The sequence below is a fragment of the Dermacentor albipictus genome, chromosome 9 (assembly GCF_038994185.2).
Source record: "Dermacentor albipictus isolate Rhodes 1998 colony chromosome 9, USDA_Dalb.pri_finalv2, whole genome shotgun sequence".
Classification (NCBI taxonomy): domain Eukaryota; kingdom Metazoa; phylum Arthropoda; class Arachnida; order Ixodida; family Ixodidae; genus Dermacentor; species Dermacentor albipictus.
The window spans coordinates 122,310,773-122,334,550 of NC_091829.1; positions in this window are offsets into that span (position 1 = coordinate 122,310,773).

Consider the following 23,778-nt stretch of genomic DNA (forward strand, 5'->3'; position numbering starts at 1 on the left):
AATCGGCGACGTCAACTTCTGGAGTTGCGCTCGCTCGTCTATTGGCTGTTCTTTCCTTCCCGATATCACACATATTGTTGACGGCCCTGATTATGACATAGCAGCCAAAGAGAACACCAGTTATATGTAAACTGGTAGCGAAGCTTCCATAGAAGCTTAGAACGACAGAAAGCTGAGCTGGTGGCTAAGGATTCATTATGCAAAGGAAGGATACATAACGAAGAGATCAACTGCCTTAAGAGTTACCTCTCACGTGGACTCGCACATGCACTCGATTGACACATGGTGCTACCATTCCAGAGCATGCGCGGAGGAGTTTTTTGTCTTCTTTCTTTCTTTTTTTACGCCTGAGTGCTTCCTTCAGTTGATAGTCGGCGTTCATGTTGTCAACTTCTCTTGTGTCCGTGTCTGCATGCCTTACCCCTTCTTTGCCTTATGAATGCTTACCAACTAGCTCAGCTTTTTGTCGTTACAGGCTTCATTTCTAGCACTCTGAGCCCTTTTTCTTGTTCTCCTACTCACCTGCACAATCGTGCTTCTTTAGCCTCCTTAATTGCGATATGTATCTTCCGCGCTAGAAATATGTCGTGGTTTACTCGTAATCGTGTCATCCCATTGGAAGTTCAAATTATGTGCGGTTTTCCTTCAACCATCAACTACACATGGCAGGAGGATTGGTGCTACTCTTGCCGGCTAATCGTGGCGCCAAGTTAGGTTTTACCAGGAGTGTTTAAAGTCCGTTGAGCGGCCCTGAGAGACGGTCGACATTGGAACCGCCTTCGCGCCAATTGGAAGAGGTTAGCCGAGCAGCACGCCGACTTATTCTGGCGGATGAAACTTTCAGAGCTTCAACAAAATAAGAGGAAACCATTTTCTAAAAATTCACCGTCAAATAACGTACTGGTTCTCGGAGATGCCATCGTAAGTGATACCCATTGCAAAACGCTTGTTTTAGGTCCTAAACACTGTTTTAAGCCTAACATATAACCCGTTGACGTTTTAAGCCTACCGCGATGTATAACCAGGATTGTCCCGGAAGAAGAACGCTCGAGCTACATTTTAGAGTGCATTGCAAGTATTAAACCATCGAATATTAATAGTAACACGTCTGACTCTGTCTGACCGGTGGTTAATTATTTTGTGGAGCGTAAGCTTAAACCAGTAATATCAGACAAGGAAGGTTATTTCGTAATTATGCCAGATGACACGTTTTCAGTATAAGCAATATAAGCTATAGAAAAGAATTTTCAGCCAGTAAAACTCCAGCCTTCGGCAGTTAAGCGACGGGCGGTTGACCTCCTGGCAAGACATAATATGGATAGGATTGTCTCGAATGTCAAGACAACAAAATCACCCACCATGGAACTGTTTTTCTCGGCGGAGATCCATAAGCAAGAGATTCCTTTTACCGCCTAGTGCATCGCCTAGAGAGACGATGCACTTAGCCACCTAGCGATGCATAGCCACCTAGCGGGCGCTTCTAACAGTACGCGCGGGTGAAGTAGCGGACGACAACCCCTTGCAGGAAGGATTGCTGAAGTTCATGGCTGCGATTTCTCCTTTGTTCGGATGCCAGACTGCTTCTTCTGCGGTGACAGCTGTAGGGAAGACACTGACCTTTGTGGGAGCGGGTAGGAAGACGATGTTACCGGTCTTTGGGGCAACATGTTCCACATACATGCCAGGTGTGTCCCGCAGGCAAAGGCCATGAACCCCATTTACATGAAGTGGAGCTCATGTTAACCAGCCCATAAATTTTGTTGAGTAATGCGATGTGTCGATCGTTTTTTTTTATTCTACCCTTGCCGTAATGCTGCTTGTGTACTTCAATAATAAGCACCCGTCGTTAGTGCAGACTTCAGTGCAGATCAAACAAATCCGCACGGTGCGATGTCTGCGCATGCCGTTGTGATTTTTGTGCCGATGAGTACATGTGACATCGCCGAATAAGTGCAGTCAAAGTCACCTCAAGAAGAGTAATTGCGAATTTTTTCATGGAAACGCGTACACTATAGTCAAAGATGTCACCAAACGCGCGGGTTAATAAAAGCGCATGTTAGTGTTCTACCGCCGTTGCAATTCTGCGGCATACGCCGATGAACTGCCGTTTCCACTGCAGTTTCTGCAATTTTAAATTTGCCAAGGGAGCTGCTTGGAAACGTACATATCTAAAGTCTAATTAACTTTTAATTACTACTTTTTAATGTTACTAGAGAGAGGGGCCCCATGATATATTTAAAGACAGAGCAGCGCCAGTCAAAGTAGATGAGTGCTGGTGGCAAGACCGGGTTTAGTTCTCTGCGGCGTAAGCATAATAAGAAAGAATTCAGTTGAGTACAAAATTCGCATGCAAGAGGGGACCTACGTCGTGAAACAAACAAATCCCTCGGCGTGTTAAGTCTGCCGAGCCAGCATCGAGGTGTGATGACTTCCCAAATATGGCGCAAATTTTTAAGCGAGAAATGGAACAAAAATACCATATGCAGCAACTATTAGCAATTCTTGCCCTGAACAGCCTATTTTCTAAACACATTTCCCTAAAAACCATTATATCTAAGATGCGCTTGGGCGAAAAGAATAAAGTTGTTAAAGAAGCACTTGAATGGTATCATTCCGATAAGACACAGCGTGGGCTATTTTACAAACGAGGCACGGTGAAAACCTCTCAGCTCAAGAAGGATCAGCAAGAGTTATGCATAAAGAAACTAGCAACAGTTAAACATGTGCGAAGCCAGGCATAAAATAGACGTAAAAACATGAAGTGCGTGACAGCTGGTGCGAGGATTTACCGGGCAACATCAAACTAGTAGGATTAACACAGTAGTATTAGTATTAGTAGTAGTAGTACAGATTAACACAGTATTTCAGTAGCTTTATCACACAACACAATGCGCTCGTGCAGTCGTGCTGTCTAGCTAGCGCAACTCGGTAATGAAGCGGAAAACAATATAAGCGGCAAATGGCATTCCGAACTTCAGTGAAATGCCTTTAAACCGCATGCTGCACTGCAGACGAACTTCGTCGCTTACGCATCTAACTGTGATCGAGTGGAAAAAAACACCGACGCGACAAAGGAAAGGATGCGAACAAGGAATTTCCCGTCGATGCGAGGAGCCATTGCTACCGTAGCTCCCGCTGATGAGCCTTTGAGGGGAATGATTAGAACCGTATCGCCTGCACGTTTTCGCCGGTATTTCAGCCCCCCCACCCTACAACGATTCTTCGACATTCCTTGAAGCTTTGGCCACCCCATATATGCCAAGGTTGTTGCCTATTTTGCTCTGAAAACGTGAATAAGACAGAGAATCACTATCAACGACACAACAAACTACGGCGCGCGGCTGGTTCCTCTCCTGTGTGTTCTGCGCAAGGCCGCCACCAGTGGCGCGTCCATCGGCGTGCACTACGCGCCGATGGACATAGCTGGCCTGTGTGGCTAGTCTGACCTTCCACGTAAGCCCCCATGGGTGATGTCCAAAATTCGGGTACGTCTATCTATTCCCGGAATTTCTAAAAATCATGAATACCTACCGTCGGCCTCAAACATTTGGCCCTTGAATACATGTCGAAAGAATATTACTCCTCGGTGAATGTGTATACAAAAGGATTGGCCTCGTTACATGCGTCTGGTGCGGCTTTCGTCCTGCCCGCGCATCAAGTCATTCGACGGTTTCTTCTGTGTAACAAAGCGACTACAACATCTACAGAACTAGTGGCAATCAGAGAGGCCGTTCAATATATTTCGCGGCAGCCTCCTGAGGTATGGACAGTCTTGAGTGACGCAAAATTGGCTCTGCAACTACTTAGAGTGGTGTTGAAAGAAAGCGCTTACAGAGTGTTGGCTCTTCAAACTGCCGAGCTCTACACTTTAGCGCAAGAAAACGGCCGCCACATCACATTTCAGTGGATTCCCAGTCATTGTGGTATACACGGCAACGAACTGGCCGATGTCCAAGCGAAGAAAGCACTCGAAGAACCAGAGTCACTGCTTGCAGTTCCTTTTTGAAGAGTGGACGCCAACTCTTTTTTTTTTTCATTTCATCTGAAAACCGACAGAAAAGCACTGGGACAATCCGGATAATCTTCACAGATGACTCCAGAGATTCGGCCCTACCATGAAATTTAGACTACCACCGAAAATTCAACGCAGCTGTGCCAATCGTCTGCACAGACTAAGGCTGGGGGTAGCGTTTACGCGCGGATACGTACACCTCATGCGGCGCACTGAGTCTCGACTGTGAACAAGCTGAACAAGCGGTGACTGTGAGCTGTGCAATGTGAATGAGACTATAGGTCATGTGCTTTGTGACTGCCATAAGTACGTGGAAGAGCGTCAAAAGTTGAACAATGACCTTACGCATCTCGACAGCCCACCGCTGTCGGAGAACATTATTTTAGGCCCTTGGCCGATTGAAGTATTCATCGAATGAAGAGATTTGGATATCGCTGTAAACCACTGGCAACCGTGACTGGAAGGCTCGTAGTGGTGAGCGAAGCTGTAACTGTACCTATGTATTGCAGTTGAATACGCGAGCAATTAAGTTTTTTTCGTTACTCCTAATTATTGCATGCGTCACCATTTTGCCCAATTACCCATGCGACTAACGCTCTCTCCTTGTGCGTACGACGTCATTTTGAGCCTTTCTACGCACGTACAGCTCACACATTGCCGTTTCCAAACTCTAGCAGTGGAACTACGCTGCACTGATGCCGTTCGACACATGATTTCTATATTATCTCGCTGCTCCAGCACTAAGACAGTGCTTGACGATACGTAAGTTCCATGCCGTACCGTACTATTGAAGAAGTTAAATAGCCTCCAAATGTCTTGGGTAGAAACTGAAAGCAAGAAAACGACAGCGCATAGCAGACGCCCCTGGCTTTCCACTTGCTTCCCGAGCGCAGAAAGCCCACGGGTCCGGCACAGCAGCGGCGCGGTGCGGCAGTTCCCCGCAAAATCCTCACGAGGGAGCCAGCGTTTTAACGCGACAGCGTTAAGGAGCTCATGTCACAGAAACGCCAGTGTCGTCGGCGTCCACTGCGTTGGCCGTGATCGATCAATCCCGGCAGGCACTTTATAAATAAAAAAACAACTTGCAAGATAGGCTGGGTGGGAATCGAACCAGGGTCTCCGGAGTGTGAGACAGAGACGCTACCACTCAGCCACGAGTTTTTTTCTTTATTTCTCAGCCACGAGTTCGATGCTTCAAAGCGGTACAAAAGCGCCTCTAGTGAATGCGGTGTTGCCTTAGAAACGAGCCATAGAAAGTTATACTGCGGTGTATATCGGTAATTATGAACATGTAACTTACAGAAGTCGCAGTTACACGAGTAGCGAAGGGCGTTTCCGCTACATTTCTTCTGCGCTTTCCGCACACGCAGAGCCATCTTGCGGCAAACACAGAACACCCCTCCTCTCAATGTACGGCGCTGCCCCGACAGATGGCGCGCCACGCGTTCATTGGGGTTGTGCGAGGACCGGTGTGAGGCGCGTCGCGGCCTGGACTCCCTCTCCCCTGACGACATTTCGCCTTGCTCCCTCACGGACTGCAGAATCAAGCGTCCTTCCTTCCTTGCTTCTAACTTTTGTGGTGGCGGGCATACACTACAGTTCTCTGTTGCTCGATGTTCGCTCGCCCACAGCGATGTATTACATAAGTTTATTTTACGTCGTCTCGTCTGCGTGCCGTTCCCACCCCGATGATTAACGAGGGGCAACCTCCGAGCGAACGCTGTTGCAGTTGGCGGCGCTCGAAGTCATGAAGTTATTTAAATATAAAGCATTAGTAATGGAAGGACTAAATTATTTCTTTTCCCTAATTGTTTCAAGGACATATGAATATTGAAAGCAACTTCAGTTAAATGTGTATCCATTAAGTGTTCTAGCGTGCTCTTGGCGTCTTGACCTAGAACAAGTAAAAAAAGTTCGTAGAGATGTGTCAATGGTTTTGTCACCATGAACTGAAACAAAAACTTTAGTCGTGCTAGTTTGGCCCTGCTTTGCAGTGTTAATAAACCGGCTCTTTCTAATAGTTCAGTCGAAGAATCCGTTAAGTTGTATCTGTTATAAAATAGCCTTAATATCTTCCTCTGCACCCCTTCTTATTAGTTCTGTTCTGCATGCAAATCTAACTATACAGGCGTGCTGCAGCGCTGGTTGAAAAAGCATGTTGTAGGCTTGCAGATTTGCATATGCTGGCGCAATACGAAGGCGTCTTCTCAGAACGATGACTCGCTTTGATGCTCAGCATATACATTGACTTGTATTTGATATTTTGTTGCTAAAATGGGTTTCCCATCGGAGAGCACCTGTTAAAGTGGCACCTAAATATTTACCCTGAAGTACACATGTGAGAGGTGTGTCATTAATAATGTAAGTAAAATCAGACAAATGTTTATTTCTAGTTACTTACTTATCTTTGGGCGTTTAGAGTCAACTGCCACTCCGGCCACCAACAAGAAATAGAATTTTGAATATCATGATGATCATTGCAATTAATTTTGCGGTACGAGGAACAATCGTCAGCGAATAGACGAATGTTACTACGCAATCGGGAAGACAAATGGTTTCCCTATATAAAACATAAAGCTGGGCCCAAAACATTGCATCCTCGCACTCCAGATAAAATAGGTGCCAAATTGGAAGCTTCGGTCTGAATATACACGAATTGTGAGCAGAAGAGGCCAGCGCTCTCACTCATGAGTGCACTCACTCACATTCAATCGCACTCATTCAAAAGGCGTGAGTGCGAGTGAGTGCCAGTGAGTGTCATCATCATTATCAGCTTGGCTACGCCCACTGCAGGGCAAAGGCCTCTCCCATACTTCTACAAGTACCCCGGTCATGTACTAATTGTGGCCATGTCGTCCCTGCAAACTTCTTAATCTCATCCGCCCACCTAACTTTCTGCCGCCACCTGCTACGCTTCCCTTCTCTTGGAATCCAGTCCGTAACTCTTAATGATTAGTGGTTATCTTCCCTCCTCATTACATGTATTGCCCATGCCCATTTCTATTTCTTGATTTCAACTAAGATGTAATTAACTCGTCTTTGTTCCCTCACCCAATCCGCTCTTTTATACCTCAACGTTACACCCATCATTTTTCTTTCGAAAGTTCGTTGCGTCGTGTTCAATTTAGGTAGAACCCTTTCCGTAAGCCTCCAGGTTCCTGCCCCGTAGGTGAGTACTGGTAAGACACAGCTATCATGCACTTTTTTTTTAAGGATAATGGCAACCTACTGTTCATGATCTAAGAATGCCTGCCAAAACGCCCCAGCCCATTCTTGCTCTTCTGATTATCTCAGTCCATTGATCCGGATCCGCGGTCAATACCTGCCCAAAGTAGATGTATTCCCTTACCACTTCCAGTGCCTCGTTACATATCGTAAACTGCTGCTCTCGTCCGAGACTGTTAAGCATTAGTTTAGTTTTCTGCAGATTAATTTTTTGACCCACCCTTCTGCTTTGCCTGTCCAGGTCAGTGAGCATGCATTGTAATTGGTCCCCTAAGTTACAAAGCAAGGCAATATCATCAGCGAATCGCAAGTTACTAAGGTATTCTCCGTTACTTCTTATCCCCAATTCTTCCCAATCTAAGTCGCTGAATACCTCCTGCAAACACGCTGTGAATAGCATTGGAGAGATCGTATCTCCCTGCCCGACGCCCTTCTTTATTGGGATTTTGTTGCTTTCTTTATGGAGGACTACGGTGACTGTGGAGCCGCTATAGATATCTTTCAGGATTTTTACATACGGCTCGTCTACACCCTGATTCCGTAATGCCTGCATGACTTCTGAGGTTTCGACTGAATCAAACGCTTTCTCGTAATCATTGAAATTGATATATGAGGGTTGGTTATATACCGCTCATTTCTCTATTACCTGATTGATAGTGTCAATATGGTATATTGCTGAGTAGCCTTTACTAAATCCTGTCTGGTGCTTTGGCTGACAGAACTCTAAGGTGTTCCTGATTCTATTTGCGATTACCTTACTAAATACTTTGTATGCAACGGACAGTGAGCTGATCGGTCTATAATTTTCAAGTCTTTGGCGTCCCCTTTCTTATGGATTAATATTATGTTGGCGTTCTTCCAAGATTACTGTACACTCAAACTCATGAGGCATTGCGTACACAGGGTGGCCAGTTTTTCTAGAATAATCTGCCCACCATCTTTCAACTAATCTGCTGTTACCTGATCCTTCCCAGCTGCATTCCCCCTTTGCAAAGCTCCCAAGGCTACCTTTACTTCTTTCGGCGTTACTTGTGGGATGTCAAATTCCTCTAGACTATTCCCTCTTCCATTATCATCGTGGGTGCCAATGGTACTGTATAAATCTGTATAGAACTCGTCAGCCACTTGAACTATATCATCCATATTAGTAATGATATTGCCGGCTTTGTATCATAACGCATACATCTGATTCTTGCCTATTCCTACTTTCTTCTTCACTCCCTTTAGCCTTCCTCATTCCTGAGATGATGTTCAATTCTATCCATACTATACTTCCTTATGTCAGTTCCCTTACGCTTCTTGATTAACTTGCAATGTTGTGCCAGTTCTATTCTAACTGTGGGGTTTGAGGGTTTCATACATTGGCGTTTCTTAATCAGATCTTTCGTCTCCTGCGATAGCTTACTGTTGTCCTGTTTAACGAAGTCACGAGCGACTTCTATGGCACACTCCTTAATGATTCCCATAAGATCGTCGTTCATTTCTTCAACACTAAGGCCCTCCTACTGAGTGAAAGCCAAATACCTGTTCTGTAGTTTGATCCGGAATTCCTCTATTTTGCCCCTTATTGCTAACTCATTGATCGGCTTCTTATGTACCAGTTTCTCCCTTTCCCTCCTCAAGTCTAGGCTAATTCGAGTTCTTACCATCCTATGGTCACTGCAGCGCCCCTTGCCGAGCACGTCCACATCTTGTATGATGCCAGGGTTAGCGGAGTATGACATCTTGCCTCGCCATTAGGGCTGCTCCACGTCCACTTTCAGCTATCCCGCTTCCGAAAAAAGGTATTCATTATCCGCATATTATTCTGTTCTGCAAACTCTGCTAACTCCGCCCTGCTATTCCTAGAACATATGTTACATTCGCCCACTGACTTGTCTCCAGCCTGCTTCTTGCCTAACCTGGCATTGAAGTGGCCCATCAGTATAGTGTATTTTGTTTAGACTTTACCCGTCGCCGAGTATGCATCTTCGTACAAGCTTTCGACTTCCTGGTCATCATGAGTGGTTGTAGGGGCGTAGACCTGTACGACCTCTTCAACTTGTATCTCTTATTAAGTTTCACGACAAGACCTGTCACCCTCTCGGTAATGCTATAGAGTTCCTGTATGTTACCAGCTATATCCTTATCAATGAAGAATCCGACTCCTAGTTCTCGTTTGTCCGCTAAGTCCCGGTAGTGCAGGACGTGCCTGCTTTTTAGCACTGTATATGCTTCTTTTGTCCTCCTAACCTCACTAAGCCCTATTACATCCCATTTACTGCCAGCTAATTGCTCCAATATTACTGCTAGACTCGCTTCACTAGATAATGTTCTAGCGTTAAACGTTGGCAGGTTCAGATTCCAATGGCGGTCTGTCTGGACCCAGAGATTCTTAGCCCATCTCCTGCATTACAGGTCTGACCACCGCAGTTGTCGGTTGCTTCGCATCTGCTGGCGACTGAGGGTCGGGGTTTGTTTGTTGTATTCATATAGGAAGTTGTGGCCAAGTGCGGCACCGAGGTGGCCAATCCTGCTCTGGTTAGAGAGTGCTTTAGCGTTTCTAGTCACCCGGGTCAGGTCGCCCTCCAGGCCTGTTTATCAAATTTTATCAACATGTGGATTTTTTTTAATCTGTTGCCAAATTGTGCGGCACCGGCATCACCACTGTCCTCTTGCACTCGAGGTGGATGCTCTACCTCTACGCCACCACTGCGGCCTCAGTGAGTGTCAGTGGACGTGAATGCGAGTGAGTGCCATTGAGCGTGAGCGGAAACGAGTGTGAGCCAGTACCAGTGAGTCACTTGAGGTGAGTGCGAGTGAGGGCCAGTGAGTGTGAGTGGAGATGAGTGCGAGTGCGAACGAATGCGAGCAAGTGTGAGTGAAGGCAGGTGCGAGTGAATGTGAGTTGAGGTGAGTGCGAGTTCGAGTGAGTGCCAGTGATTGTGAGCGGAGGTAAGCACGAGTGTGAATGAATGCCAGTGACTACGAGCGGAGGGCAAGTGAATTTGTCACTGATTGTGAGTGGAGGTGAGTGCGAGTGCGAGTGAGTTCCAGTGAGCGCGAATGGACGTAAGTGTGAGTGGCAGTGAGTGTGAGTGGAGGTCACGGAGTAAGACATATAGGAGGTGAAACTCCCGTCAGCGCGAGCGAGCGCGGGCGACCAGATAAAGTCACAATTGTTGCATGCGCCGACGCTACCCTATGCAGTGGCGGCACCATGCGGCGCGTCGTAGAAGCAGCAGCGGAAAAAAAAAGCAGCGCCCGGCGCTCACTCCGGCGGCACCCGCTCAAAGCAGACGACAAGCAGACGACACGGGTGTTTGCTTCAGCGGGCACGCCGTAACCGAACTGCGTAGGTGCGCGCACTCAAGAAAACTGTTTTGTTGTGTGCCCATCAAAAAAGCAACACGTGTGGCAAACTTCCGCTAATCTTCCTCTTATCGCCAAGCAGCTAGGACAACTAGTTTTCGCGAGTCTTATAAAAAAGAAAAGGAACGGAAACACATGCACGGCGGCATCCTTCCTAAGCGCACCCCTGTGAGCACTAGAGCGAGAAAGAAGCGGTCGCCCTTTGAGCGATTAGGAACGAGATAGCCATCAGTTTCGCAAGCGCAAAAAGCCGAAAACCGCCCGCCACGGAGCAAGATAGCCCTGGCTACAACCAGAAGCTACGTATCATCTTATAGCTGTCATGGAAAACGCGTTTTATTTTTTACTGTGCTCAAATGGCTGAAGCGTAGCAGCAGTTGCTTTTCGGGCTAGTCAGGCGCGCGCGGCCGAACGGGAGCAACACTCGACCGGTTGCCCTGGCAACCGAAACAGCGGTAATTTCTTCCCATGCCGCCAGGTGGCGCCAGCATGAAAATATATCCGCGGGCTTGTGACCTTTTCTGGTCGCCGCAAACAGCGGAGTTTCCACTCCTATATTTCTTGCTCCGTGGTGGAGGTGAATGCGAGTTAGAGTGAGTGCCAGCGAGTGTGAGAGGAGGTGAGATCAAGTGTGAGTGATTGCCAGGGAGTGTGAGTGGAGGTGAGCGCGAGCGTGAGGGGCCTTGTGAGTGGGATAGGAGGTGAGCGTGAACGTGAGTGAGAGGGTCGGGGGGGGGGGGGGGGCTGGAAAAATTAAAGTGAGTGAGTGCGAGAGAGTATTCTCCCACACTGGGCAACCTATGGTTACCTCTCAGGTAAAAGGACACGTGTACCCGATCAACACGCGGTGCTATCATTCCAGAGGATGCGCAGTTGAGTTTTGTGTCTTATTTACGTTTGTTTTTTCACCGCAGTGCTTCCTTGAGTTGATTGTCAGCGTTCGTGTTGTCCACTTTTCTCTTGTGTTCGTGTCTGCCCCCCCCTTACCCCTTCTTTGCATTATGAATCCATAGAAGCCCAGGTGTCAAGAAAATAGCGGATAGTTGGAACCGTCGCCTTCTACGTGTCGCGAGGAGAACTAACAGCGACAAAAAATTTAAAGCGACGTCACCATCCGAGAAGGCAGTGAGGTGAAAAGCTTATGCTGTTTAGCGCGAATTCTTGAATTTCTTTTGTATCCGGAAATTAGACCGGTACGCCAGCACAAATTTCTCTTTCGAAGCTGAGGCGAGCTTTTGCACTGGCCTCAGCTGAAGCGCTAGCGTGCCATTAAACTACAGGAGTGGCGTATGTTTTAATGTGAGTGTAATTAGGCTGGTATTGACGGCAATCGCTCCAGATAGTTCCTTAGGAAGGTGAGCGAATAGGATGGAAATAAATGAAACTGTTACAGAGGTTTCAAAAGCAGCTTCACTTTTAATCGTCTCAATAATGCAACCAATATAACTGACCAAACAAAACATGTTTCAATGAATGAACAGTGCTATGGCAGACACACAGTCGTAATGTATAGCAACATAGGCGAAACATTTTCACAAAATTATTCGCAATTCCGCGTGACACCATGGGATCATATCCAACAGTTATCAGACAAGACAACACTGCCCCACATTATCATTTAGAAAACATTCGACTTACTAATTTCGCTGCTCGTCAGACACTCAGACCTGCCACGGTTGCTTAGTGGCTATGGTGTTGCACTGCTAACCACGAAGTCGCGGGATCGAATCCTGGACATGGCAGCCGCATTTAGTTGGGCCCGAAATGCAAAAACTTTCGTGTACTTAGATTCAGGCGCACGTTAAGGAACTCCAGGTGGTCCAAATTTCCGGAGTCCCCTACTATGGCATGCCTCATAATCAAATCTTGGTATTGGAAAGTAAAATCTCGTAATTTAATTCTTTTTCGGAAACTCAGAACCTGTGTTGCTGAGAATGAACACACATAGCGCGAAGTTTCTTCGCGGATCGCTCCGCATTTATCGCTGCGACGAGAAACAGCGCGTCGGATGCCGCAGCGTGAACTAGCACGGTAACAGAAAGCCTCCACTCACACCTTTCGCCAATGAATGCCTGGTGGTTGGTCACGCAAAATATAAATTGAAGGGTATGCCTCACTGTGAACAAACACGCCAGGAAATAAAGAAAAAGCACTGGGATGAAACCACTGCGTTCATGTGGACAACGCCACTCCGCATGATATAATAGCTGGTTTTCACAGCCTTGCCAAGTCTTGCGCTAGAATCGCGGATTGGCGGATTGCAACTAATAAATTGTGAAATAGCAAAAAATTGACATTTCGTGTTTAGGTACAGCAAAAGATATTTGAAACGGAATATTTACTTTGTATGACAGTAGTTTAATATTTTCGAGCATATTTTTTCACATAGGTTTATAGTTGCAGCGCTTATCCACCCTTGACCCAGTCGCGCTTCAATCGTGCACCACTAACTGACGAAATCTCTGGCGACAGGTCATGGCACGCTTTTCATTCCAAACTTCGCGACCTAATGAGATGGACCTTGCAGAAGGTTCGGAAAACAAGCTGTCTGGGCATCCCTGCAGCAGTAGACACAGAGCAAGAAAAGAGGCAGGTGAGGACAAGGGAGTAGTGCGACCGCTACCGCCACCCCACTGGACATCCAGGTACAACTGACGTGTTTTTCAGGACCTGGCTGCACGCAATAAACTTTGCCAGTTTCTTTTCAAGATGCGTGGGACAGACGTGGCATCTAAAAAAAACACGGAACTGCTAGATCCGACCGTATATTATTCAATGATCTCGTTATAGAGGGAATCTTATATTCCTAGAACAGTTTAGCTTTCAATATGCACTAGCCAAAACGGGAGGAGCGTAACGAAATAAGCACTTGCACTCTTAAAAAAGAGCCTCTTACATTGGTCATGGTATACACGGGCCAATGTGTCACCGTCATGTGACATTCCTGCCCTGATCCCTACATTGCTCCTCTGTAGACTTCAGTCGTTGACGCCATGGCACGTCGAGGGAAGATTTCTGTCTTCTGGACCTTGATGCAATTAGGCCACGGGGCGAAAGAAACCTACAAAACATGCCAGGCAACACGCATACCCTACGGGATATCTTCCTGCTTGCTTTTTTCTTTTGCCAGAGGGATGACCAGTGTTGCCGGACACGCGGTTGCCAGCTTAGTCTCATCAGTGGGGCATGGTGCAAGCGAAAGTTTCTTCTGATTCCGACAACCCTTCCGCTGACGCGGGAACCTAATTGGCGCTTCGCTATATCGGGGAGCTGCCCTGGCATTCGTCTGGGGCCTCTGGGCTGTTCCATTAGATTTAATTACGAGAAAAGAGAGGGCGGCAGGAATGCTCGCTTGTCTGGTTACCGACAGGCTGCGAAGCCGGTCTGCGCGATGCCTTCTGCGGTGCGCTTGACATCAGTCACTTATTTTTCTTAAAGCTTTCGTTCATGGGGCATACTGTTCCTCTAATTATAGAGATGTGCTACAATTTGTTTCTTATCTTCGTTTTGTATAGGTGAACGTAGCAAAGGTTATACGGGAAGTATATTGCCACTAGCGGTGAAACAAATGGAGTGTTACATATGTGGTTCAAGGCAGAGAGATCCCCTTAAATGATTTATGGTTGTCAAAAAACTGTGAAATGGTTACGTCTTTCTAGCACAAATACTCACACACACTGCGTCAAAAAAACAGCGGTGAGGGCACACTCCTTAAAATACCTTTAGGCTTTTCTAGTCAGAACTTTACATATTCAGCAGTGATATCTACGCTGCCAGGAATAATGCTAATAACGTCATACCATAATGCGTTCAACTCTGCAATTGTCACCACCATTATCACCATAATAATTATTATCAGACTATTCTTACGTTTCTTGCAGGACGATGCGACATCCCAATTAACCCTGTCTTGTGCAAGCTGATTCCAACTTTCCCCAGCAAATTAGCTAATTTATTCACTAGACCTAATTTTCTGTCGTTGTCAATTGCGCTTCCTCTTCCTTGGCACTCAGCCTTTTACTCTAATGGTACACCGGTTATGTGATCTACGCAATACATGGCTTGTCCAGCTCCATACTTTTTCAAATTAATATTGCTACGGAATAGTATTTCCAATGACAAAGAGGCGAGCAGTAAGGAGACGACGACGACGATTGGAAGCCAGCGCAGGCTGTTGCCTCTTGGCCAAGTGCGGAGTATTACGTTGTAAATATACTTGTATATAGCTTTTCATCTGCGTCTTATTACGTAACATATCCGGTGGAGGTGGACGTTTCCTGTATCTCGTCACGGAGCTTCGCAGTGGCCGGTACGTGGAGCCTTCCTTCATGGCTCCCGGCGAAGACAACTCGACTCAGCCGCCTCCGACACCTGCTGCCACTTCGACGACCTACATCACTCTCCCTGCTCCTCGTTATCCTGGCGTATTCTCGGGCAAAGAAGGGGAAGACGTCGAGGACTGCATCAGCCTGTACGAACACGTCAGGTGCAAGACCTGGTGGAAGCCTACTATCATGCTCGCCAACGTAGACTTTTACCTCGGTGGCACACCTCGAGTTTGGTTTCGGACGCACGAACATGAGCTCACCAGTTGGGATTCGCTCCAGCAAAAGCTCCTAGACTTGTTCGGCAACCCCTACGGTCCCCAACTTGGCGCACAGAAGGCGCCTTCCGGCCGTGCGCAGACGTCAACAGAGCCCTATGTCACGTACATTCAGGACCTCATGGCTCTGCGCCGCAAAGTTGACGCGCACATGACTGAGTCAGACAAGGTATCCCACATTCTCAAAGGCATTGCCGATGACGCCTTCAACTTGCTCGTATTCAACAACGTCGCAACGGTGGATGCAGTTATAAAAGAGTGCCGCCACCTGGAACTCGCTAAAAGCCGACGTATTGACCAGCAGTTTGCCCGTCTGTCCAACACCCCAGCGACATCTTCGTGTGCCTACGCTCCTCGTCTCACCAACACTGGCGATGTTACTCGGATCGTCCGCCGTGAGATCGAGGCCGCCTATCCGGCTGCCTTCGACTCCAGCCCCTCCAACGCACCTGCAGTCACGGTTTCCCTGATCTAGGCAGTTGTCCGCCAGGAGTTCGAAAACATGGGTCTTCACACCATCTCCTCGACCCATCGCCCTGATACCCGCCAGGATTCTTCGATGCCACCCCGTGCCGCATCTTCTTACCCACCACGTTTCCACAACCCATCTGAATGGCGCACTGCTCACGACAAGCCCATTTGTTTTCACTACCGTCGAATCAGGCACATTTGTCGGCACTGTCGTAGCCGCTGGACTTCCCCGACCCTGTCTGCTTATACTGCCTACTCTCGCCCCTCAGGCAGCCCTTCTCGTCCCTATGTCGCACGCTCCGGTAATGCCATCACTGATTCTCCAGCGCCAAACCGCCCCTATTCTCGTTCACCTTCACCCCAACGACGACAATCTCGCTCTCCCCAGCCCCGTCACTCCTTTTCGCCCGCTCCCTTCGGACGCCGCTCTCAGCCGGAAAAATACATGATGCAGCGCCTCGAGGTGACGCTGCATTGCCTCCTACGCCGCCAAATCCTCTACTGACATTGCCCACTCATCTGAACCTTCTTGACGTGCAAGTCAACGGTGTTTCTGTATCTGCCCTTATAGACACTGGGGCGCATTTGTCGGTAATTAGGGCTGACCTTCGTAACCACCTGAAGAAAATAATCACGCACGGTGTGACGCCTGCTGTCCATGTCGCCGATGGCGGAACAGCCCCCATAATTGGCGTGTGTGCCGCCCGTGTCTCCTTCGCCGAACGCTCTACAATCATGCTATTCACAGTCATCGCCGACTGTCCCCACGACATCATCTTCGGCTTAGACTTCCTCTCCGCACATTCTGCTCTCATCGATTGTTCCGCCAGTACTCACCGCCTTGACCTGCCTGTTCTGGATCCCGCTGACCCACACCCCACTCGTCTCAGTTCCGTCGACTTCGTTCGCTTTCCACCTTCCGCACTGACTTACGTTCACTTAGTGTCATCCCCACCAGTGCCCGACGGTCACTACATCGCGGCTCCTATGCAAGACGTCATTCTTACACACGGGATCACAGCACCTCATATCGTTCTACCTACTACGGCGGATTGCGTCTGCCTGCCAGCGGTCAATTTTGGCTTGACGACACAAGTGCTGCCAACGGGATGTCTCCGGCCCAGCTTTGCTCGAGGATCACTCAATAGCATCTATTGCAGTAGACGACAATTCAGCCGATCCTCCTCTACCGTAGCAGTCGGCAACTTGTACCATCGCCAACTTACGAAAAATGATTGCGCCCGACATGCCATCTGAGCATGCTCGTGAGCTCTACCGGGTTCTGTTTTCCTACCAAGATATTTTTGACTTTAACGATCATCCATTGGCCCAAACTACAGCTGTTAAACATCGGAATAATACCGGCAATGCCCCTACTATTCATCGCCGCCGGTATCGAGTGTCACTGGCTGAGCGTCAAGTTATTCACGCAGAAGTTCGCAAAATGCTTGCCAAGAACATTATAGAACCGTCATGTAGTCCATGGTCGTCACCTGTTGTACTGGTAAAAAAGAAGGACGGCTCATGGTGCTTTTGCGTGGATTATCGGCACCTTAACAGAGTTAACAAAAAGGACGTGTATCCCCTACCTCGGATTGATGACGCCCTTGACTGCCTTCATGGTGCTCGCTACTTCTCCTCTATTGACCTTCGCTCCGGCTACTGGCAGATTGCCGTGGACGATCTCGACCACGAGAAGACTGCCTTGGTAAAACACGACAGCCTTTATCAATTCAAAGTGATGCCGTTCGGTCTATGTAACGCTCCTGCCACTTTTTAACGCATGATGGACTCCCTTCTTCACCGTTTAAAATGGTCCACGTGCCTGTGCTACTTGGACGACGTTATACTATTCTCCCCAACGTTCGCTACACACCTCGAGCGCCTCTCGGCAGTCCTGGACGTTTTTAGTCGAGCAGGTCTGCAACTGAACGCATGGAAGTGGCAATTCGGCCATCGCCATATTACCGTCCTTGGGCAACTCGTTGACGCGAACGAAATGCAACCGGACCCAGGCAAGATCCATGCTGTTACGCACTTCCCTGTTCCGAAGTGTGTCAAGGATGTGCGCAGCTTCATCGGTCTTTGTTCGTACTTCCGCCGTTTCGTGAGAAATTTTGCGGCCCAAGCACGACCACTAACCGAGCTTCTGAAAAAAGACGCCCCTTTCCAGTGAGGCGATAACGAGGCCTCTGCATTCTCGCTTCTAATCGTCCTTCTCACAACGCCTCCCGTTCTGGCCCATTTCGATCCTTCTGAGTCTACCGAAGTCCGTGCTGATGCCAGCGGTCATGGAATTGGCGCAGTACTGGCACAACGCTAGCGTGGCAACGACCGTGTTGTCGCTTACGCCAACAGGCTCCTCTCACCTTCCCAGCGCAACTATTCCGTCACTGAGCGTGAGTGCCCGGCCGTAGTTTGGGCGGTTGCGATGTTCCGCCGATAATTATATAGCCGACCCTTTTCCGTTGTCACAGACCATCACGCGCTTTGCTGGTTATGCTCACTGAAAGATCCCACAGGAAAACTTGGTCGCTGGGCCTTACGCCTCTAAGAATATTCGTATACTGTCACCTACAAATCTGGCTGACTACACAAGGATGCTGATGGCCTGTCTGGTTACCCGGTAGACGATCCTGACGACGCCGACAGTAGTACGGCCAACGGCATTTTACACTGCCTTCACTAACATCGCCAATGAGCAGTACCGAGACCTGTTTCTGCGAGTACTCATCGAACGTCTGCGCTCTATACCTACCCACGCCTCCGTTCGCCGATATGTCCTCCAGAGTGGCATTGTGTACCGAAGGAACTTCCTCCCTGACAGATCTGATCTTCTTCTTGCAGGACATCTTGGGGTAACCCGCACGTACGACCGCGTCCGCCGCCGCTTCTATTGGCCTGGTCTCGCTCGCTCCGTCCGACGCTACTATGTTGCTGCCTGTGATCCCTGCCAGCATTGGTAAACACCTCGGTTGCTACCTGCCGGTCATCTCCAGCCGATCACCATCCCTGTGGAACCGTTCTTTCGTGTTGGATTAGACCTACTCGGTCCCTTTCCCACGTCATCCTCTGGGAACAAATGGGTAGCCATCGCAACTAATTACGCCACCCGATACGCTATCACGCGGGCTCTCCCTACCAGTTGCGCCACTGACGTCGCGGACATTCTCTTGCGTGACATTATCTTCCTTCATGGCGCCCCGCGACAGCTGCTTACTGACCGTGGTCGTAGCTTCCTCTCGAAAGTTGTCGCCGACACTGTGCGGTCCTGCTCCATTCAACACAAGCTGACTACCTCATACCATCCTCAAACCAATGGCCTGACAAAGCGCATAAACCGTACTCTTAATGATATGCTGTCCAAGTACGTTTCCAAGGGCCACCACTACTGGGACATTGCCTTTGTTTACGTCACATTTGCTTATAATTCTACCCGGCATGACACCGCCGGATTTCTCTCTACTGTATCTACTCTACGGTCGCGAACCGACCATGCCCCTTGACACGACACTTCCTCCTGCGGTGACCTCAACAAGCGCGTATGCGTGCGATGCCATCGCCCTCGCCGAACATGCACGCCAGCTTGCCCGTGCTCGACTGACGGCCTCGCAAACCACTCAGCAGCGTCAGTACAACGCCCGCCACCGTGATGTATTGTTTTCGCCTGGTGCGCTCGTGCTCCTGTGGTCGCCCTCTCGTCACCTCGGACATTCAGAAAAGCTCCTTTCGCGATACACAGGGCTCTATCGCGTGCTGCGTCAGGTGACGCCTGTGACGTACGAAACTGCTCCTGTGAGCTCAACCTCGTGATCTACTCTGGCATCTAGTGATGTCATGCACGTCAGTAGGCTCAAGGCCTACTACACTGCTACCGAGTCCGGCCTTTAGTCACTCCGGGACGGCGCTTTTGCCGTCGGGGGCAGTCTTTCGGAATTGTATCTCCAATGACTAAGAGGTGAGCAGTAAGGAGACGACGACGACGATTGAAGGCTAGCGCAGGCTGTTGCCTCTTGGCCATGTGCGGCGTATTACGTTGTAAATGTACCCTTATATAGCTTTTCATCTGCGTCTTCTTACGTAAAAACATCTACAAGAATATCCGCTATACCCATTTATTCTCGGATTCACACTGCTGTCGTCCTGTCTTTTAACGTTACACCTCAAAGTTTTCGTTCCACCACTCTTGGTGCCGTCCTTAACTTGTTCTCAAGCTGCTTTGTTAACCTCCGATTTACTGCCCCATTGTTAGTCTTAGTAGAACACAACGAATGTAAACTTATTTTCAACGACGGTGGCAAGCTTCCAGTCAGTAATTCGTAATGCCTGCCGTATGCACTCCAACCCATTTTTATTCTTCTGTACTTTTGTTCTCATGAACAGGGTTCCCTGTGACCGACTTAGTTAAACGTACTTCTGCGCAAACCGCACAGACTCTTGGGGCTGATTGGCGGTTATGAATTCCCGTTGGCTTGTCAGGCTACTGAACATTGTCTTTGTCTTCTACATAATAACCATCAACCCCACGCTTTTGGTTTCTCGGTTAAGGCCCTTACTCATTGGTTTCAATTCATCCCCAGCGTGGCTGGGTAACGAATTTCGGCGTTCACTTCAGATGAGTTGCGACAATGCTAGAGGCGAATCAAGTCACCTGGACTCACCCCGAAGCCGGAAAAGTTCCGTTTCGCTTACGAAGAACTTCTGTGCCTAAGTCACGTCATCAGTAAATCTGGAGTTCGTCTTGACCTACAGAAGACAACTTCCATCGCTAAGTTCCCGGGGCTCGTTGATAAGAAGGCAGTGCGCAGATTCCTTCGCGTGTGTGCCCAATAGATGCGCTTTGAAAAAGGATTTTCAAGAATTACGCAAAGTTTAACTAACCTCACGAAATCCGACGCCGACTTTAAATGGGTAACACGAGAGGACGACGGATTTGAGGAGCTGTAACAATGGCTGCTGTTACCACCGCTGCTTTACACTTCGATAAAGATGCCGAGACGGAAATCTACACCGAAGAAAGCAGCATAGGCATCTGCGCTGTGCTAGTTCAAAGGAAGGACGGAGCTCCAAGGGTTATAGCTTAGGCTAGCAGGTTTCTGTCAGAAGCAGAAGCGAATTATTCTACGACGGAGAAAGAACGCTTGTGATCGATTCGGCTACGGTGAAATTCCAGCCTTACATATACGGCAGGCACATCAAAGTGCAAAGCGACCACCACGCCTTGAGTTAGCTGGCAATCTTGAAGGATCCTTCAGGTCGCCTAGCACTGTGGAACCTCAGACTGTCGGAATTCCACATCAGCATGGTGTATAAATCCAGGAGAAAGCATTCTGATGCTGACTGCCCCTATTTAGCCGCCTTTGCAAGACGAACTGGACGACGACGCCTTCCTAGGAACATTAACTGCAGACGACTTCCCCGAAGAGGAACGAGCAGACACGAAGTTACGAAGCCTTGTGGAGTCCTTAGAAGGCCAAACCGACGTTATCCCTTCGGTATTTCGGCGTGGATGTCTTCGTTCTGCTTGCGCAACGACCTCCTCGTAAAAAAAAAAAAAACTTCTCCCCAGTCTGCGCAAACTACTTTCTCGTTGTACCAACAGCACTCCGGCCAGAGGTCTTGCATGTCCTGCACGATGATCAGACAGCCGGGCACCTGGGGTTTCTCGTGCACTGCAACAATACAAGAGAAGCGTAGCGTTCCTAACTAGAATGGCAACAGAAATGACATAATCTAAGTGAGATGGGTGTCGTCCGCCATTTTATTCCAACCTTTTCCTTCTCACTTCTCCCCTAGCCCATTTATTCGTCTTCTTTCATGCGTCCAGCGCAGACCACTCAAGAAATACTACTGGCGGTGCCTGACCGCCGACGTCGCCCGTTACGTCAAGACATGCCGTGACTGCGAGGGACGCAAGGCACCACCGACAAGGCCAGCAGGTTTAATAGAGCCGATCGAGCCTCCTTGCCGACCGTCTCAGCAGATCGCGATGGATTTGTTGGGATCGTTTCCGATGTCAACACCTCGAAACAAGTAGATCGCGTTGGCCACAAACAACTTTACCCTCTACGTCGAAACCAAAGCCCTGCCCAAAGGTAGTGCAGCGGAAGGAGCCAAATTTTTCGTCGAGAACGTCCTGCAGCGACATGGTGCGCCAGAAATCCTAATTACTGAACGAGCAACGGCTCTTCCAGCTGAGCTTACTGAAGCCATACGGCAGTATAGCAAGAGAAGTTACGCGAGGACCACTGCCTGCCGCGTGCAGACGAATGGCCTAACGGAAGATCTTAACGAGACGCCCGCCAACATGCCAGCGATGTACGTCGGCCTCGAGTACAAAACCGCAGAACATTAGGTGAGGTGACGAAATGAGGAAATTTGCAGATGCATTTTGGAATCCGCTACCGCAAGACCGGAGTAACTGGAGATATCTGCGAGAGACCTTCGTCCTGCAGTAGACATCAAAGTAGATTGATGACAATGATGGTAAGCGTGTATGTTGCCCCTGATTTTTAAATTTTGCCACCTAATTACATTGGTACCTAATTAATTAGGTACTAATGTTAGGTCACGCTGGAAAAATTCACGTACGATTGCTATACTCCCAAATAGGAAATTTTAGCGCAGCTGTATGTGCTTCTTCATTTCGTAACATATTGGCTGGCGCGGACAAGCTGTCTCGTGCGGTACGGTGAAAACGGGGCGAAGAAGTGGTGCGCGACTACCTCGCTAATTGTAACTCGCGGGCGCGATTCTCAGTAGCCGTCACCCACATATCTCCGCTCATGCATCGCTTTCTTTCCATACAGACGATCGATGGATGGATGGATGGATGGATGGATGGATGGATGGATGGATGGATGGATTATTATCGCCACCTTTGGTTTGCACCATTAAGCTCTTGTGATATTGTATTGCCTCTTGTCCTACCTAGACCAAAAAAGGAAAAAAAAGAAGAAAACAAACAACCATGAATTTCCATAACCAAAATTTCTGAACCCCTATTTTGAACTTTGTTTTTGTACGCCTCCGTCGTTTGTGATTTCCCTGCTTTTCTTTCACTTATCTTACCAATCGCCGCTTACTAATCTCTATTGCGGACATGTTTGCTTTTCCAGTGCTCTCGCTGAACCCAATGGCCTCAAGGAGGCCACTGGTACCTAAATGGACGGCTGGGCAGACATCTTAACATTCTAATACAACACGCCCTATCGTTTGCCTAGCTTTACCGCAGCAAGCACATGCTTTTTCATCCTTCTTATATGTCACTTTATAAATGCGTGTTGTAAGGCATCCAGGTCTCGCTTCGAAAATTAATGAGGTTCGCTTTAAGTTATCATAAAGCGTTTCTTTCCTGATTTCGTTTTCTTAGATTCAGTACTTATTAATGGCAGGTTTCTTGTCGATTGCAGCCACCTATGAGACTATTTCAGCCTCTTCGATTTCCCGCTTGACGTTCTTTGTTGCGGTGTTGCTCACCATATGACATACTTGCTGCTAAGCTTCTTAGTTCTTTTCCTCCGATAACAACCAATGTTTTTCCTGTACGAATAACTGAACACTCTCCCAGCGGATTTACTTTACTCCATATTCCTCAGTCGTTCTTCATAAACAATTTTACTGTGAGCTTCCCTCACTTCAAAACTTTTCCATCCCATATCACCCTGCACAGCTTCATTTGCAGTCTACCCTTGAGTGCCCAATGCGAAGTGTCACACTGACGTTTGGTCGCCGTCGAGTCCTGATTGTACCCGTGATTTCAAGCAAACACCTGTATTTCGACATGTAAGTCCTGGAACCACTACACCTTTCCACATACCGCAGAGCACGTCGTACCCATTGTATCCCCATAGCGCTCTGTGTTTCATCATGGCCGCATTTCTCTTTCTCTTGACTGTATATATTTTTCCTGTGTGCCCATATATTTATTGCCTTCGTTTATTCATATACAAAGGTATTTATAATCTTTTACGCAAGGTATTTTTTGGTCCTGTGTTGACACTGTGTGTTCACTGTTTTCATTGAATACCAAAACACCTCATTTTTTAACGCAAAATTTCGCACCTAAATTCTCGCCTTCATGTTATTCAGTCATTGCATATCACTTTGCTTGTTA